This window comes from Triticum urartu, chromosome 2, assembly GCF_003073215.2.
Source record: "Triticum urartu cultivar G1812 chromosome 2, Tu2.1, whole genome shotgun sequence".
NCBI classification, from domain to species: Eukaryota; Viridiplantae; Streptophyta; class Magnoliopsida; order Poales; family Poaceae; genus Triticum; species Triticum urartu.
The window spans coordinates 77,817,453-77,834,283 of record NC_053023.1 but is presented as its reverse complement, the minus strand read 5'-3'; the positions used below and the strand labels follow the sequence as shown (position 1 = coordinate 77,834,283).

General features: G+C 45.4%; 1 pseudogene; it reads left to right on the top strand.

Annotated features, from left to right (window-relative positions):
- The first annotated feature begins 4,187 nt into the window (after nucleotides 1–4,187).
- Nucleotides 4,188–16,432, top strand: LOC125535930 (annotated as a pseudogene).
- Nucleotides 16,433–16,831: the final 399 nt, after the last annotated feature.

Sequence of the window (16,831 nt, the reverse complement as noted above, 5' to 3'; positions counted from 1 at the left end):
GAGCAAAATTTAAAAAATGGAAACTTTTTTGAATTGGTGAATAAATTTTGAAAAGCGGACCAATTTTTGAAAACATGGACATTTTATGAAAAAAGGACAGTTTTTCTTGCATATGTTAACAATTTTTTAAACTATGGACAAAATAAGGAAATAGTGTTATTTGAAATTTGTGAACATTTTTTAATTTGGGTACAAAATTTTAACAGAAGAGCATTTTTTGAAAAGAGAACAAATTTTTAACTACGCGAACATTTTTTAAAATCAAAATTATTTTTGAATTTGTGAAAACAATAATAACAGGGATTTTTTTAATTTTCAAACAATTTTTTAAATCGGAAAGAAAAATAGAAACATAAAAATGCAGAAGAAAAAGGAATTAGAAAAGAAATAGAATAAATGAAATAAGTAAACAAATAAGTAAATGAAAAGGAAAAAAGAAACAGAGGAAGAAAAAAGGAAAACGTAAAAAACCAAAATAAAAAAGCAGTGAAAATTGGTTCAGGACCTTCTAGAAGGTTCCCAAAACCGGTCAGGAACGTTCTAGAAGGTTCCCAAAAGCGGCTACTGTAGCGCGTGCGTAAGTTACGAAATTGGGCCGGCGATCTCAGTCCCCAGGTCGCCCGCCTCTGTGCGAAGCATCTACTACTTGACGCAAAGTGCGTCCGTTAGGAAATTCCTTTTTTCTTTGTTTCTTTTTTGAGAATCAGCTTTTTTTTAGCTGACTACTAACCGAGGGAAAGGTTTCCCTTTGGTGATCCAGGACGACATGGAACTTGGAAGACGACGACCGTACACGTCCTTCTCCAAACCGTCGACTGCAGTCGGCTGTCCGTATTTACGCGCTCCGTGGAAATTTAGCGGAGCTCTCTTGTCACTGTTGCAGTTCCATGCTGGTCGATTCAACATTGAACTCTCGACAGTGAGCTACTTAATTCGGGCCATAGATAGAAGTAGGACCAGTCGCCGGAGAGCTGTGCTTGCGAGTCCCGCCGATGGAAACTCTTGTCTTGTGGCCTTCGTTTGACGACAGACGTACATGCCGTTGTGTGTTTTTCTTGTCTTTAATTTCATCGAAGAGAAACATGCATGGGTATCTGCAAGACCGGTCCGCAGCGGATCTATTTTACTTGTAGGAGTGCAAGACCGGTCGAAAATCACGTGAAGCAGCTATTGGGTGTGTCGTTTGCTGCTGCCTGCTGCTGCTGCTCTAATAGCTAGCGCAGAATGGCGAACGTCGCCGAGCACCGCGTAAACATGCCGGCGTATCCTGCCGCTGGCAAAGCCGTCTCGCCGCCTGAGATGGGCCTGAATCGCTTCGTTGGCGTCGTCGCGCTGATGGAGAGGGTGGGGAACGCGCTGGGCACGCTGGCCTTCACGTGGGCCACCGTCGTCCTGCTCGGCGGCTCCCCCACGGTGCTCCGTCCCGGGGACGATTTTTGGTGTGCGGCAACTATAGTTTTCCTAGAAGCCTTGAGGTACGTATGCAATTTTAACATGGTCCTTCTTACCTTCTAATTTCACATGAAAGGTAAGTAGGTACTCCTTTCTAGAATAACAGTGCACATGTTTGTTTTAGGGAAATTCCAAATTGCAGTGTATGTTTGCTAATTGCCCCGCTTTTCTTTTGCGGATGGACTGGAGAGTGATCTACCACTTCACTTGGTTGGGTAGTGCGTTGTAAAACTGTTATGTTGGTGCTGTCAGGTTTTCGCCCCATAGCACTCGTTTCAACGGCGGCCGAGTGCGGTGGGTTTCCTGGCAGTGCCCGAACTCGCTTGTCCTCTTTCCCTTCCCCTGAAAATGCTTTTGGAACTATTGTATTTCCGTTTATTTGCAAAGGAAAGGGGTATAGTCCGGTTCAAAATTTTTGCCCCGCTTTTGATGAAAATGTCCATCATCCTCCTCCCATAGCGCATCTCCTTCCCCGCATATCCCCTGCTCCCGTACGCATCCCCGTGTCTATGGTTGGCGTCCCGCCCTCCGCATCCATGACTAGCATCTCCGCATCAACGACCGTCGATGGCCTCACCACTACGTCCACAGCAGGCATCGCCATGTCCACGACCAACATCCCCGGCTGGTGTCAACGCCTCAGTGGCAAGAGTAGACATGCATGTCAATAGGGGTGTGCATTTCCGCAAAGGATATGTCTCGCTTATAGCGAGACGGTAGAAAGTCTCATGTGAAACTTGTACAGTAACAAACCGGCCCATTAGCTTCTAGCTTAAAAGAAATACAATAGAAAAAGAGAGCGCGAAGAGTAGACATGCATGTCAATAGGGGTGTGCATTTCCGCAAAGGATATGTCTCGCTTATAGCGAGACGGTAGAAAGTCTCATGTGAAACTTGTACAGTAACAAACCGGCCCATTAGCTTCTAGCTTAAAAGAAATACAATAGAAAAAGAGAGCGCGAAGAGTAGACATGCATGTCAATAGGGGTGTGCATTTCCGCAAAGGATATGTCTCGCTTATAGCGAGACGGTAGAAAGTCTCATGTGAAACTTGTACAGTAACAAACCGGCCCATTAGCTTCTAGCTTAAAAGAAATACAATAGAAAAAGAGAGCGCGAAGAGTAGACATGCATGTCAATAGGGGTGTGCATTTCCGCAAAGGATATGTCTCGCTTATAGCGAGACGGTAGAAAGTCTCATGTGAAACTTGTACAGTAACAAACCGGCCCATTAGCTTCTAGCTTAAAAGAAATACAATAGAAAAAGAGAGCGCGAAGAGTAGACATGCATGTCAATAGGGGTGTGCATTTCCGCAAAGGATATGTCTCGCTTATAGCGAGACGGTAGAAAGTCTCATGTGAAACTTGTACAGTAACAAACCGGCCCATTAGCTTCTAGCTTAAAAGAAATACAATAGAAAAAGCGAGCGTGATAGGATTAGATCCCAAGACCTCCTAGTAGTTTTGTAGCGCTACTCGCCACTAGGTTACAGTCGAGTTTTTATTAAATTAGAACACGCAACCAACCTGTAAGGAAAATAGCCGGGTTACCACTGGTTTTCCTTTTTTTTGTATTTTTTTTGTTTTCAAACGTTTTTCTTTGTTTCTTTCTCTGTTTTTTCTTCTTTTTATTTGTTTTTTTGATTTTCTTTGTTTCCCTCTCGGTTTTCACAGGTTTTCTTTTTCTTTTCTTTCTTTTTCTTCATTTATCTTTGTTTTTTTTCCTTTTTTTCGTTTTCATCAGTTTTCATTTATTTTCTCTTGGGGTTTTACTGTTTTCTATACACATTTTTGGTGTATATCTAATATATCTTTACAATACATGTCTAACATTTTTCAAATACAATATTACATTTTTTTAAGGGAGATTAACATTTCTTAAATACATGGTCAACATGTTTTTTGTACTAATTTAATATTTTCAAATGCTTGAGTAACATTTTCTAAATACCAGATCTACATTTTTTAATACATGGTCACATTTTTTAAATACACACTTAACATTTTTCAAATGCTTCAATAACGTTTTTTAAATAAAAAATCTACATTTTTTAAATGCATCATCAACATTTTTCTATACACATTTAATATTTCTTCAAATTCTTAAGTAACATTTTTCAAATAACAGATCTACATTTTTTAGTAGATGGTCAATATTCTTCTATAAACATTTGACAATTTTTTTCAAATGCTTGATTAACATTTTTTAATACAAGTTAACATTTATTGAATACATGATCAAGATTAAAATTTTAAATAATTTTTAAACATTTGTTCAAATGCTTGGATAAGCATCTTTTAAATACACGATCAAGTTTTTCACATATATTGTATATTTTTGTATACATGAGAAACAGTTTCTCTATACACATTCAATATTTTTAACATACATGGTCAACTTTTTAACACGCATTGTATATTTGTTGTATACTCCCTCCGTTCCTAAATACTTGTCTTTCTAGGCATTTCAACAAGTGACTACATACGGAGCAAAATGAGTGAATCTACACTCTAAAATATGTCTACATACATCCGTATGTAGTAGTCATTTAAAATGTCTAGAAAGACAAGTATTTAGGAACGGAGGGAGTACATTTTTCGTATATATGAGTAACATTTTTTCTATACACATTCAACATTTTCTAAATGCTTGGTTAACATTTTTTTAAATGTTACATAAATTGTTTTTGTAATATATTTATTTAAATTATTTAAAAGTATAAAAAGTTAAACAAGTAAAAACATGAAAAAAAACAAAACAAAACGAGGCTGTGGCGACCCCGCTCATGGGCTGGCCCATCTAGCGTTGTGCCTCAGGCGAGTTTTCGCGCAGACTCGCTAGAAGCGAGGTATAGCCGCACTCGTGCATTTTGCTCCTCATGGTTAACTATTCATGTACGTGATTAGGGCAATTCCAGTTTCACTCATCAAAACGGACACCCCAAACATCTACGGACAGACTCGGATATGTCCACAGACAGGGGATAGGGGCGGCGGCTTGCCAACCCTATGCATCAAATGTCTGGCACTTTTTTCCCTATATCTGAAGCAGTTAAATAATTAAAGATAAATATCATCCTTCATTCATAATCATGTTGGGCAAATATTCCAACGTAACAATAATTCCAATATAAATATTACAATCTAGACATGACATTTTTGAATAAAATAGTTTAAATTTGAATCAACTTTTAGATATTTTTTTAGTTGTTCCCTTGAAGCGTCCACAAATGGTCAACCTGATCATTCTGAAGTTGCTCATGAGTTGCTCCATGACAAATTTGTTGATGCATCTGAAGGATGATGCTATGCCATTTGGCCAAATACTTGCCGGGCGTGGATGTGTTTGCTTCAAAGTAAAGAATAAAAACATCAATAAATTTGGCTATGACATTTGGACGAATACTTGCCAGGCATGGTGTTCACCATGGACTACAATGTGCAGGGGCGCATGGTACCTGGGCGGCGTCCAGACCAGGGGTGGAAGGGAGGCGTATGTTAGGGTTGGCGCTTGGGTGCGGCGACGGAGGTCCGACAAGGCCTGGGCAGTGGAATGGGTGGTACAACGACTGTGTCAGTCTTAGACTAAGCGAATATAGGGTAAAGGCGGAGGGACAGGGTGAGAAAAGTGAGGCTTCGGGTGGGGTTTCGTGTGGGCTGGGGTTGTCCGATGCCTACGTGGCGGTTATCCGGACGCCCACAAACCTCTCACGGCTTTGCTTCGATTTGTAGGAACTCAGACGTGCAGAGCGATCTGTAAACATTTGACGCACAATGTTGGATGACACAAAGTGTTTGAACCACGTTGTCCGAATGTTTAGCAGCGTTTTGTTTAACAACACTAGAGCATCTCTAACACCGACCCTCAAAACCCCGCAACCGTGGACTACGTGGTCCGCACGTGTTTTGCCATTCAATGTCGTCATATATCGGTCCATTGACCGGTTCAAGTGTACTTTTTCCTGTAAACCAAAACCAAACTAGTGGGAGGTTTTGTGGGCGTCCGGACCGCTACCACGACCATGTCTAACTGCCCAGGCCCACCCAAAACCCCTCCCTCGCCCATGCACATTCCCGCCAGAAGGGGCCAAGGCCGCTCCAGAGCACCAGTGCCGCATTCATCCTGACTCAGACCGACGCGACCTCTCACAACGCTTCGGCATTGCAGCGGTGCGCCGACCAAGAGTGCCACCCTCGTCGCTTCCCAGTGCATGCACCTGCGTCGCGATCAAACAACAACCTGTCCGTCTGCCTACCTACATTAAACATGTGTGTGGTTGCCGAGAAACGGCGAGCCGGCGCCACCCGTCTGTCTGTTTGCCGTGCACCATTAATCACCTCACCGGTTGCCCTGCCGTCCGCCTGCTATATAAACCACAGGCCCGGCCATAGCCACATCCAACATCCTCCGCTCCCTTCCTCCTCTCTGCACCACACCCTCCATGCCCTCCTCAAGCTCCAAAGCCATCTGGGACAATCTCTCTTCCGAGCAGAAACAGGAGATCACCGCCATTGCAGCCGCCTGGCAAGCCAGTAGGCAGACGGAGGATGGCGCCGGGGACGTCCAAATGGAGGACGTGACCGACGACGAGCCGGCGCCACCCTCCTCGCCGGTCCATGCTGGCATCACCAAGGGCGAGGCCCGTGCTCACTACACCGAAATGGTCTTGGCCGAGCGAGAGGCCACGTTTCGGCAGGTGCAGGCCGACCAAGAGTACAACGTCTGCCTCCTCGACGAGCACCGATGCGCTGAGGAGCTACTCGCCGGCGGCACGGCCACCGCACCTGATGTGGATGTGCTCGAGCAGGAGGCGCTGCTCAAGCCCTATCGCTCCGCCCGCGACATCCACCGTGACCGCTAGCGGTACCGCCAATGGTGGGCGAAGTTAGAAGCCACCTACAAGGAGTTCAACGAGGCGACGAATGAGGTGTTCGTCAAGCGCAAGGAAGAAGACGAGGTCGCCAGCTCGGCCGCGCGCCCGCTGTCATGATCAATAAGCCGACACGTCTGCGGGTGCCGGCGGCAACAAGGAAGAGTAGCGCATGGGAGGTCGCGCGACGCTTTTATCCCATGAAGGCCACCACTCCGCCCCTCCCGTTAAAGTCAAGCTTGGCGGACTCATCATCATCGACCTATTAGCCTCTTCCGGATGACGTGGAGGTGGATAACTTGAGTTCCCGACGCTCATGGCTGCGGAGGTGGAGCTTCATTTTTGGGGGCTCATGATCGGCCGGAGATGGAAAACGGGCGGTCATTTCAAGCTAGGTTTAGAGTCCGGACTGGTTGATGTCTAAATGTAATGAACTTGCTCCGATTTAGATGACAAGCATTCGAATTTATGTAAAAATTATCTGAATATGAATGAATATCATCTGACACGTTTAAATATGCATCAAATTTGTTTATTTTCGTTATAGGTCTTCTTAAATGCAACCGGACATATGCGGACAACTTTGGATGGTTGGCTCACATATCCATGTCACATAAATACGGTGTCCTGTTTAAGGGTTGGCATTGGAGATTCCAGTAGTTGACAAATGACTGCATGTCGCATATCGTGATGCCAGACTGGACAGCATCAATCGGTGCAGCCCCATTCCGTTGTCCTATTGAACTTTTCTATTGGATACAATCATTCAACTTCTCAAAATATAGACCACTGGAAACCGGGATCCCAAAGCAATTGCCGGACATGGACAAATAATCTCTTTCACTGAACTAGATTTATTGTTTCAAAGCGGGTATCATTTCTCATTTTGCAATGGGCCCGGAATGTGGCTTGCAAGCCCTAGAGATTTGAATATTACCATTGCCAAGGCGATGAACCCATCTGAAATACTTATGCCTGAAAAAAAAATCTGAAATACTTTAAACAACTATTTTTCCAATTTCCACCTTGGACCTCCATTCCAAAATAACTAAAACCACGACACTTTGGAACGGAGGGAGTAGAAGTCCAGAGCTTTACCAAAATCTTGCCAAAATAAGTTACCAGTACTTCCTCATTTCACCATGGAGTCCCGCAGGTCCCTACCCCCGCGTCGCCGGCCCCTGGCGACACGGGGGGCGATCTACTACGCCGGCCCTAGGCCTCCGCTCCTCTTTCCCTCCTCCTACCACCGCCCGAGGCCACGCGGGCGTTGCCTGGCCAGTGGCGGCGGCGGGGATCTCCCCCTCCCGCGGTGGTGGCTCATGGATCGGCGGTGCACCGGCGGCAAGGAGCAGCGGGTGCCCGGCGGCGAGTGTGACGGCAACGACAGCGCGAGACTCAAAATCTCGTGCTGAAGAGCGTGGAGAGGCGTGTTCTCCCCGCGGCCGAGGAGCACCTGTGGCGGCGGCCCAGATCGCGGGCCTCGTCCGCGGGCCGACAGATCTGGAGGGCGTCTACAGGCGGGCATGGTGGGCCTGACGGCGCCGGCTTAGGCACCGCGGTGGTGCCGTGGCCGGTCAGGCGGCGGTGGCCTGGATCCATCGTCCAGTCCGCGGCAGAGATGGCGGCGATCCGTGCACGAGAAGCTTGATGGAGGTCCTTCGAACAAATCCGGGTGAAAACTTGCTTTCGGCTTACTGCCAAAGCCGGCGGTGGCGGCGCTATTTTGCGACATTCCCTTCTTGAAGGCATCGCCGAGGAGTTTCAAGGTCACTGTCTGCTACCTCCGGGGGAAACCCTAGATCAGTTGATCGGAAGACGGCGGCATCCTTATGTCGTTCCCCCCTTGGGGGCGTCGTTCTTGAAGGTGTGCACGGCTCGAGGGACCAGTGGACCGCATCTTAGGTGGAGCGGTGCTTCATCCTACACATTGATGGCGATGGATCTCGACGGCGTGGCGCTGTGCAAATTCGGCGTCCGATGTGCGAGGTTGGACTCGCGCAGGAGGACGACGCTGTCTGGCGTCGTGGTGGCGTCAATGGCAGAGAGACCTGGCACGGTAGATGCAACAGTATAACTCTGAAGATGGATTGGTGGCAGGTGGCTGCGGCGGCCTCATACCCGACAGGCGTCCGGGTTGAAGAGTGCGCCGGACTGGTGGGTGTCCCATACCCGGCAGGCGTCCTGGTTGGGACCTCAGGTCATAGATGTTAGGTTTGGCTGGGAGGTCTGTTTGATATTAGGCCCAGATTATCAGCATCCCTACATCAACTGGATAGGAGTAGCGGCAGATGTTGCCTAGACGGTGGCTTTAGTCTTACTGCTATATGACTTTGTAAGGTCTTATGTGAATAATTAATAAAGTGGCTGCATGCATCGTCCAGATGCAGAGGCCGGGGGTCCTCCTCCATTTCTTTAAAAAAAAATCACAACTGTCACTCTGATTTAGACACAACATGTCTTCACTTTTGTTGATTGAATGTCGACATTTTATCTAACAATACCATATACGTAAGTACTTCAGAATGTTCAGCCGCAGCAACAGGATGGATTACCAATTGTTCTTCCGCACGAGAGGTGCTTTCAGGTCTCTTGGCTGGAATGGGCATATCTCGCTCATATGCTTCGTCAATGTTTTGTTGGTCATTCTTGCTATATGGAACACTTATATAGTAATACTGATAGTGATTTTGTCAGTAGTGGACTACTTGTGATTGGTTCAATTCTATGCCCAGAAGCTGCAATTCCACCCATGTTACGCCGCATGATCTCATTATGGAGCCCAATGGTTGCAATCCTACTGCTTTGTCCCTCTGTATGGCCCTTCTATAAGTATCCAATCTTTCAAAGACATAGCTCGGTTGCCAACTGCACAGTGTACTTGGTACTATTTGTGGTAGTGCTCCTACTCACAGTCAGCAGGCTGAGGTTCCCAAGCATCAACAAACTAGCAGACTGGATTCTTGGCAGCAACATAGCATTTTGGCAACAAGTTATTCTGAACTTGTGCATGTTTGCTGCAACAGTGATGTCTGTGTTCAGTTTAAATAGAAGACGCATACCTCAGCTGATTACATTGGACATACTTGTTCTAGTGATAACTTCATTTGGCAATCTCCAAATTCCGGCAGCAGTATTCCGAATTGGGTTGGCACTGGGGCGCCTTATAGTTATACAAAAAGATTATAATGACCAGAAGAACCATGAGAACACGATAAACCTTCTGTCATCTCTCTACATCTTTTATGCGATGGTCCTTGGCCAAGGGATACTCTATATTGTTGCCGGCATCTTTGAGATCTTTTCATTCATCCTACGAAGATCACTCATCCGGCATGCTGGATTTGGAGGACTCTCAGGAGCGAAATATGTCAATTTGTACTACGCATATGTCTTCGACAGATGCATGGAAGGTGCTATGCTTGGCCCAAAGAAGACCAGCCTCATCATATTTGCAATGGATTCTTTAAAGTCGAACTCTCCCAAGATGCAACTCTATGGTCTTAAGATGCTTCACAGCTTTCTAAGACAGGAGCCCCTAAGGACTATGGTCATATTAGAACTCACCACTTATACACAGACAGTGACCTTCTTGATCAACATGTTGGGCCGAACAAGTGAGGGGGCTACAGATATTCGATCATTCGCTGCGAAGATCATGGCCGAGCTCGCTGAAAATCTCCGAGTTGTCCCTATTCCTGGGGCGATGCAGCTCATAGCCTCACTTTTGGACATTGTTCAAGGACATAATATAAAGAACCCTCTTTTGGACACTCGTAGCGCTGAGACAAAACAAGATATAATGATTCAGCAAGTTGGCAGGAACGAACTGGCCTCCCCGGTGCTTAAGTGGTTCAAACAGATGGCACTATACTGTTTGATTCCGAGAGAAGAGCCAACTAACATGGATGAACAAAACAGCCACATACTCAGATGCTGGAGAAAGATTGCAAAACATTGGTATGTTCCAGAGGAGGAGCCATCAACCGACCAGGATCCTCTCCCTGTACAGGGCATGTTGATTCTTGAAAGGCTTGCTACCTTTGATCTTGAGAATTGTATAGAAATCAGCAGAGCAACTGGCCTCATCTCAAAGATTGTAGAGTTCACAAGCAACAGGACTGACATGAAAAATATTGGCGAGACACACGAGACACTGCTGAAACGTTCATCACTGAAGCTGCTGGCAAGACTTGCAAGTACTAAAGGCAAATTTGGTGTAACTTTGCGTCAGAAGATTACAGAACATCCCTTCCTTTGGAGCAACCTTGCAGAGATCTTGGATAACAGAGGGAGCAGCCAAGAACTTAGGGAGCTTACTGCAGAACTCGTTAAAAACTTTGCCATGGATGGAAATGTAAATAATGAGATCGGGCACATCCCGATGATCATTAGCAGGTTGATGCAGGCATTTCTTAGCCAAGGCGCATCCTCAAGTGCAGATTCAGATCAGTTACTACGAATGAACGCTGGGCAAGCACTAGCACTACTGGCAATGGAGAGTGTCAATAACTGTCTGGTTATGTTAGCAGAACCAGGGTATGTCTTCATCAAGGAACTCACAATTATGATCGATAGTGGCAGGTACAGGTACATAGCTTCAAGCCTGTTGCAGAATATGTGTGTGCATGCTCAATCTGAGTTGGCGACTCGGACCTGAAGGAAATCTCCTACATTACGAGAGAGGTGAGCGCTGCAAATTTAGGTTATATATGCATTATTAGATGCGGATATTGTACCTTAATATTTACACATGTTATGGCAACATTTTCTTTAGCATTCATTTAAGCAATCACTCTAGTAAATAGATGGCAGCATCAACAATTACCACTGATATACTTATACCCAAGCCTCTATTCCAGGCAAAGTTTTTGCCTTCAGGTTTAGCCATTTGGATGAAAGTGACTCTTGGTGAGGTTTGAATCTGGCACGTGGTATTATTTTGGTACCTGGCTGTGTACAAATGTGTTGTGTATTCAGGTTTTCATTTGAAATTTTTTGAACGTGTGTGCAGCTTGGTTTGGTTGGTTTAGCATTTTTTGCTGTGCGGGCGGCAGGTTGAATTGAACGGTGGAGGTCTTTCCGTGTATTGTCGGCTGCTACATGAATGTTGATTGACAGGTGATGTGACTACGTGTTTACACATGCAATTCTGCATGTGGTGTTGGCTCTCCACGTCGCTTAAATCGTTCTTGCCCGAGCTTACTCGAAGCTGCTTGATTCGATTTTTCTAGAGCAATTGTGTTTCTATAAATAGCATGGTACCTCTAATCCCTCCCTGCACCTGTATCCGGCGCTGCACGCCTGCACCATGTCCTCGGCATCTCTTCATCCCGTTGTGCCGTCCATCTCCATGCCACAAAGACGACGGCTGGGGCACGCCACAGCCTGGCACCACGCGTGTCCCCTGCAGCCCATGCTGCCGCAGCTCCTCCAGTTGGGTGCTCCGTTTCCCATAGCCGCCCGTTCGCCGCGTCCCTCGGTGGCCTCATCCCGTTGTATTTCAGGTCTTCGTCTTCTCGCTGCTCCTCGGCTCCAACCTCCTTTAGCACCCTCTCCAATTCCGTCTGGCCTCAAGCAGCGACCAAACCAAGTCTACATACTGGCCCAGCTTGGGCGGAGTTTGGCCGCCAAGACCTCTGAGGGGGGCGCGTCAAGGTTGGCATTTGGCAACCATCCGCAACAGGGGATTGGAGGAGAAATAGGGACGCCTGGCTATGCCTCTGGTGGTGCTTGGACATGGGTGGGAGCGGTGGCGGCGGTTTCGTCAAGTGCACTGCCGTGTCGTGGGTGACGGCACCGTGGCAGGAGTGCAGGACCTACATACTCATTACCGTCGGCAGAAGCGCCGCAGGGTCGAGAGCCCGGCGGAGCCCAAAGACCATGACCGTCAACCTCGAGTACACCATCATATCGCCACAACAGAGATAACCATCGAGGCATCGACCGGGCGACGCTTCCAGATATAGAGCGTGTTTGCATGGTTGTCCGCGGCGACGAAGGCGGCGTCGGCCCCAAGATCAGGTGTCAAGCCGGCGACCATGGGACGGTGAGGCGTCTGACGGACGCCCCCTGGGCACGCTGGCACACGCCTTCTTGCCGACCGACAGACGGCGGTTCCACGCCGGGACGCCTCAGAGACGTGGATGTCCGGCGGCGACTCATGTCGCACACCTCACTATACGTGGCCGTCCACATACCACGTGAATCATAAGACGCCCAAGATGTTATCATCTACTCCCTCCGTTCCTAAATATTTATCTTTCTAAACATTTCAAATGACTACTACATATGGATGTATGTAGACATATTGTAAAATGTAAATTCACTCATTTTGCTCCGTATGTAGTCATTTGTTGAAATGCCTAGAAAGATAAGTATTTAAGAACGGAGGGAGTATACTGCAGGCTTAAGGCTGGATGCAAACTCGACCAAACAAGTCCACAACTGCCCTTGATGCACTGCACGTCGCGCAAGTTCACCACCAGTTACGCAGCAATCGGCGGTACACATGCATGCGTATATGTAGTCATCCCCGTATGTGCACTAATGTTAGCACTGCATGTATATATAATGGACTGTGATATTTGGCACACGTGTGTCATATAAGCAAAATTGCCACACCTCTACTTTTTTTATTTTAAAGTATCACACGATCCCCCGTCCTTTGACCTCGCCTCCTCCCAAATGACCCCGGAGGCTCGCCCGAGAAACATGTTTCTCCCGCACATCTCGCGCGCTCACCCCCGAAAAAACTGTCACTTCTTCACGTCTACCACATTATTTCTCCTCAGGACAAAGTTACCATGATATTCGTATGCAAGTTATCAGGCCTGTGTTGCGTAACTTACCATACTATTTACATAGAACGTACCAGGTATTATGCTTCAACAACTACACCCCTTTAAAGTCACCAATGTATTTTATACACAAGTTAGAAGGTTTTTGATGTGTAAAATACCGTGGTACTTACACATAAGTTATCAGGGTATATGTACATCAACCTCCCCCTGGTCAAAGTTACCATGGGGGATTGTACATGAGTTACCGGGTCTATAGTTCGTATATTATCATGATACTTGCATCTAAAAACCTGGGTGTGTTTCGGTAGCATTTTCCATAGGTCAAAAATTACCACGATGTTTTTGCGTAACTTATCACGCCTATAGCACGTGTGCCCCTCATGACACTAAACATTATGTCACTTTCTCGTGGCACGCCATGTGTTGTGTTCATCCAAGAGGCCCACGCGCGAGGCGAGTGTATGTCTTTAACAACTTATTTTCCTTTGGTAAAAAAAGTTACCATCATGTTTATGTTGCAAGTTATCGGTTATGCGGTGCTTATATTATCATGTTATTTACACGAAAATTATTGGGGATGTTTTGAACAACTTTTTCCTGGGAGAAAAAGTTATCATGATGATTTTAGGTAACTTATCAAGCTCATAGTGCTTAAAATACCATGTTATTTACATAAAATTTATCAGGGGTATGTTTCAGCAAATTCTCCCCCACGGGTCAGAAACTTATCATGGTGTTTAGTTATCGCAGTGCATATATTTTCATGCTATTTACACATAAAAATGCCAGGGGAGGGAGGTATACTACCGTGCTATTTACACAGAAGATATCGGAGTATCTTTTCAAAAAAAATTCCTACGATCAAAGTTACCATGGTGTTTCTACCCCAGTTATCAGATATGCGCTGTGTGTATTACCATCTATTTACACATAAATTATCGGGTATCTTTTCACATTTATCTTCCCCAATAGTTAAAGTTACCACGATGTTTGTATCTAAATTATCAGGTCTATAGCGTGAATGTTATCGTGCCATTTACAGAAATTACCGGGGGGCGGGTTCAACAAATTTATTCCCAATGATCAAAGTTACCACGATGCTTGAAACAAAAAAAATTCAGTGCTAACATATTAAAGGCAAAAACATGTCAAAAACAGCATTCCCCTTAGCTTGTTCAACAATCAGTGTCATAGGTGAGGTGGTTAGTTCCCTTTGTTGATTACCTGCAGACCAGAGATCAAATCCTAGTCCAAGCATTATTTTTGCCCGAAAATTAGGAAGTCGCGTGAGGCCATAATTGACGATTACGAAAATTAGGAAGTCACGAGGGTGTGCCCGTGGGAACGGAAGGAGATCAGGAGGCATGCAGGAAAGGAAAGAAATCGGAAGGGAGGACGTGCGGAAAAGGAAGGAGATCGGGAGACGTGTGGCAATTTTGCAATCTGGCACACGGTTGCCATATACATATTTCGATATACAATACTACTCCGTAGCTTTTGATTTTTTTTCTGCAGGCCACGTTCTTTGGAGCTGCCGTCTTCCTCGCCGTCATCAAGCCCGCCCCGGCACCATCGTAAGTAAACGCGCGGTATCAATTTCAGTTTCTCACTGTGCGCCAAAAAATTACTAACTCAAAATAGGTTGTTTTGCACATTGTCTAAAATGTTTTCAAGGTCTTATAAGAATGACAAAGGGAGTACCTACCAAGGCTACGCTCATTGCGACTACAACAGTGCGAGCGACACGGTAAGAACAATCTCTATTCGGTATTTTAAACTGACTACCACGTATTTGCATGCAGCAAGAAGAATTAATAGTGTACATGCGAGACGTATTTGCAGTCAGCTTAGCAACCAAATTTGATGTAAAAGGCTATGCCCATTGGAACCACCCTGGAGGCATGATAGAAGCATGGGTTCTCATTGGCGCACCACATCTACCGTGCACTTAGAGTGGAAATCTGATGATATCTACAGAACTTGCTGAAACACAAGATGAAGCTGAAGAAAAGGCTGCTCAAGCAGCCTTGGAGTACATTTGTGCCAACCATAATATCACCATCAATGATTACAGCTATTATGTACTTGAAGTAGTAAAAGAAAAACGGTTTAATATGGCCCGTCAGTAGGTAATAATAACCACTCAGTAGAACGAGTTTGCAAGGCAAACAAAAATTCTAGCAAAAATATGCAATGACTTCTCTGAAGTAGTTCTGCTCTGCAATTCCCCGCAGCGCCCACGTAGTGAAGATCCTATCATTGCGTCTCTATCACTTTACCACATACACTAATCCTGCAGGAGGCTACAGCAGAATGATCTAATTTGGCAGCAACCATTTATGTTTTCTCATCTTATCGCAGTAGCATCATCGCATAGTGTTTGTTCTCTGTACAACACGCCGTACACGGCCAAAATAAATAGATGTGTCAGAGATGTACCAACTATGTCTTCCCTGTTTAGCACATGCAACATGCATGATGCCAATAAAAACATGCTTCTTTCTATCTTATCTTGATGCACTAATATTTTCTCCATACAAAACTCTGCGATCTCAAATTTTATAAAACTTATTGTTAATAAAAAAGTACAATCCATTTAATATGACCGTATCGAGGGCGCGGCGTGCCGCCGCGCAGGCTTTGCTAGTATACACTACACGACACAAATAAATAGCATGGCAAAGTCATGGATTCTACTTAACCATGTAACTGAAGTTTAATCATGGCTTACATACCTTAGCTATTTCCATTACAGGTGCTGGAAAGAATAATGGATGCAGAAGGGGCAGAATTGGAGGTTCTTGTTGGCCTTAGTTCACAAATATGTAATGTCATTCCAGGTGATTTTGCACGAGAACTAGAGCATGGTCAGATCAAGGAAAGATTTATAAAGAGGCTTGTTGATGCACTTAACTCAAATATGATACCCACCTGTCATTGTCCCGGAATCAGGAGGGTGATAGTTGAACATGCCATATACATGATGGAGTGTAATCCTGGCAACGCCAGCTGTTTCAGCAAATACTGGATGATGGAAGCACTGCTAAGGGTGGAGCGTACAACTTCAAGGGCTGAAAATTACATGTTCTTCTCGGGTGATGCAGGACTGATGGAGCACAACATACCTCTATCCGCTCTTGTGGCTAGAGCAAAAGAACTGATGGGCCGTGAGTAGCTATGAGGCATCAGCACCTGAACATGTATTTAGATGGTATTGTACTACTGGTCTATAATGGAACTTGTAGACTCATTTGCTCATTGCAACCCAAGGAGATCCCATAAAACTAGAACTGATATTAAGCAGTTGGTTTGTGTTGACAAGTCAGGCATTATGTGCCATAATGAGGTTGTAAGACCATGGATATATGAAAGATGAGGAGTCCGCTTTGCTATTCAATATGAAATGTCATGTTACTTGCGCAATTGTCAGGGTGTGAGGCTTCAACTCAGTCTTTTAAAGTTTATAAGGCTTACATCGGGTGTTGTTTAGCACTAGTAAATGGCTTGGTCATTGAGTACTCACGGAGTCAACTACTTCAGTCCAGATCCTAAACACCCATTAAATTGTTCTACTGATTTGCAAATTACATGGCACTGATCCTGCCAAAGAACCATGTAATTCAGTCACGGAGGGAGGAGATCTTAGCACAATCTATTTTAACTAAGAACCCACCACGCAGTATGGTAATTTTTTTGGTTTACTCG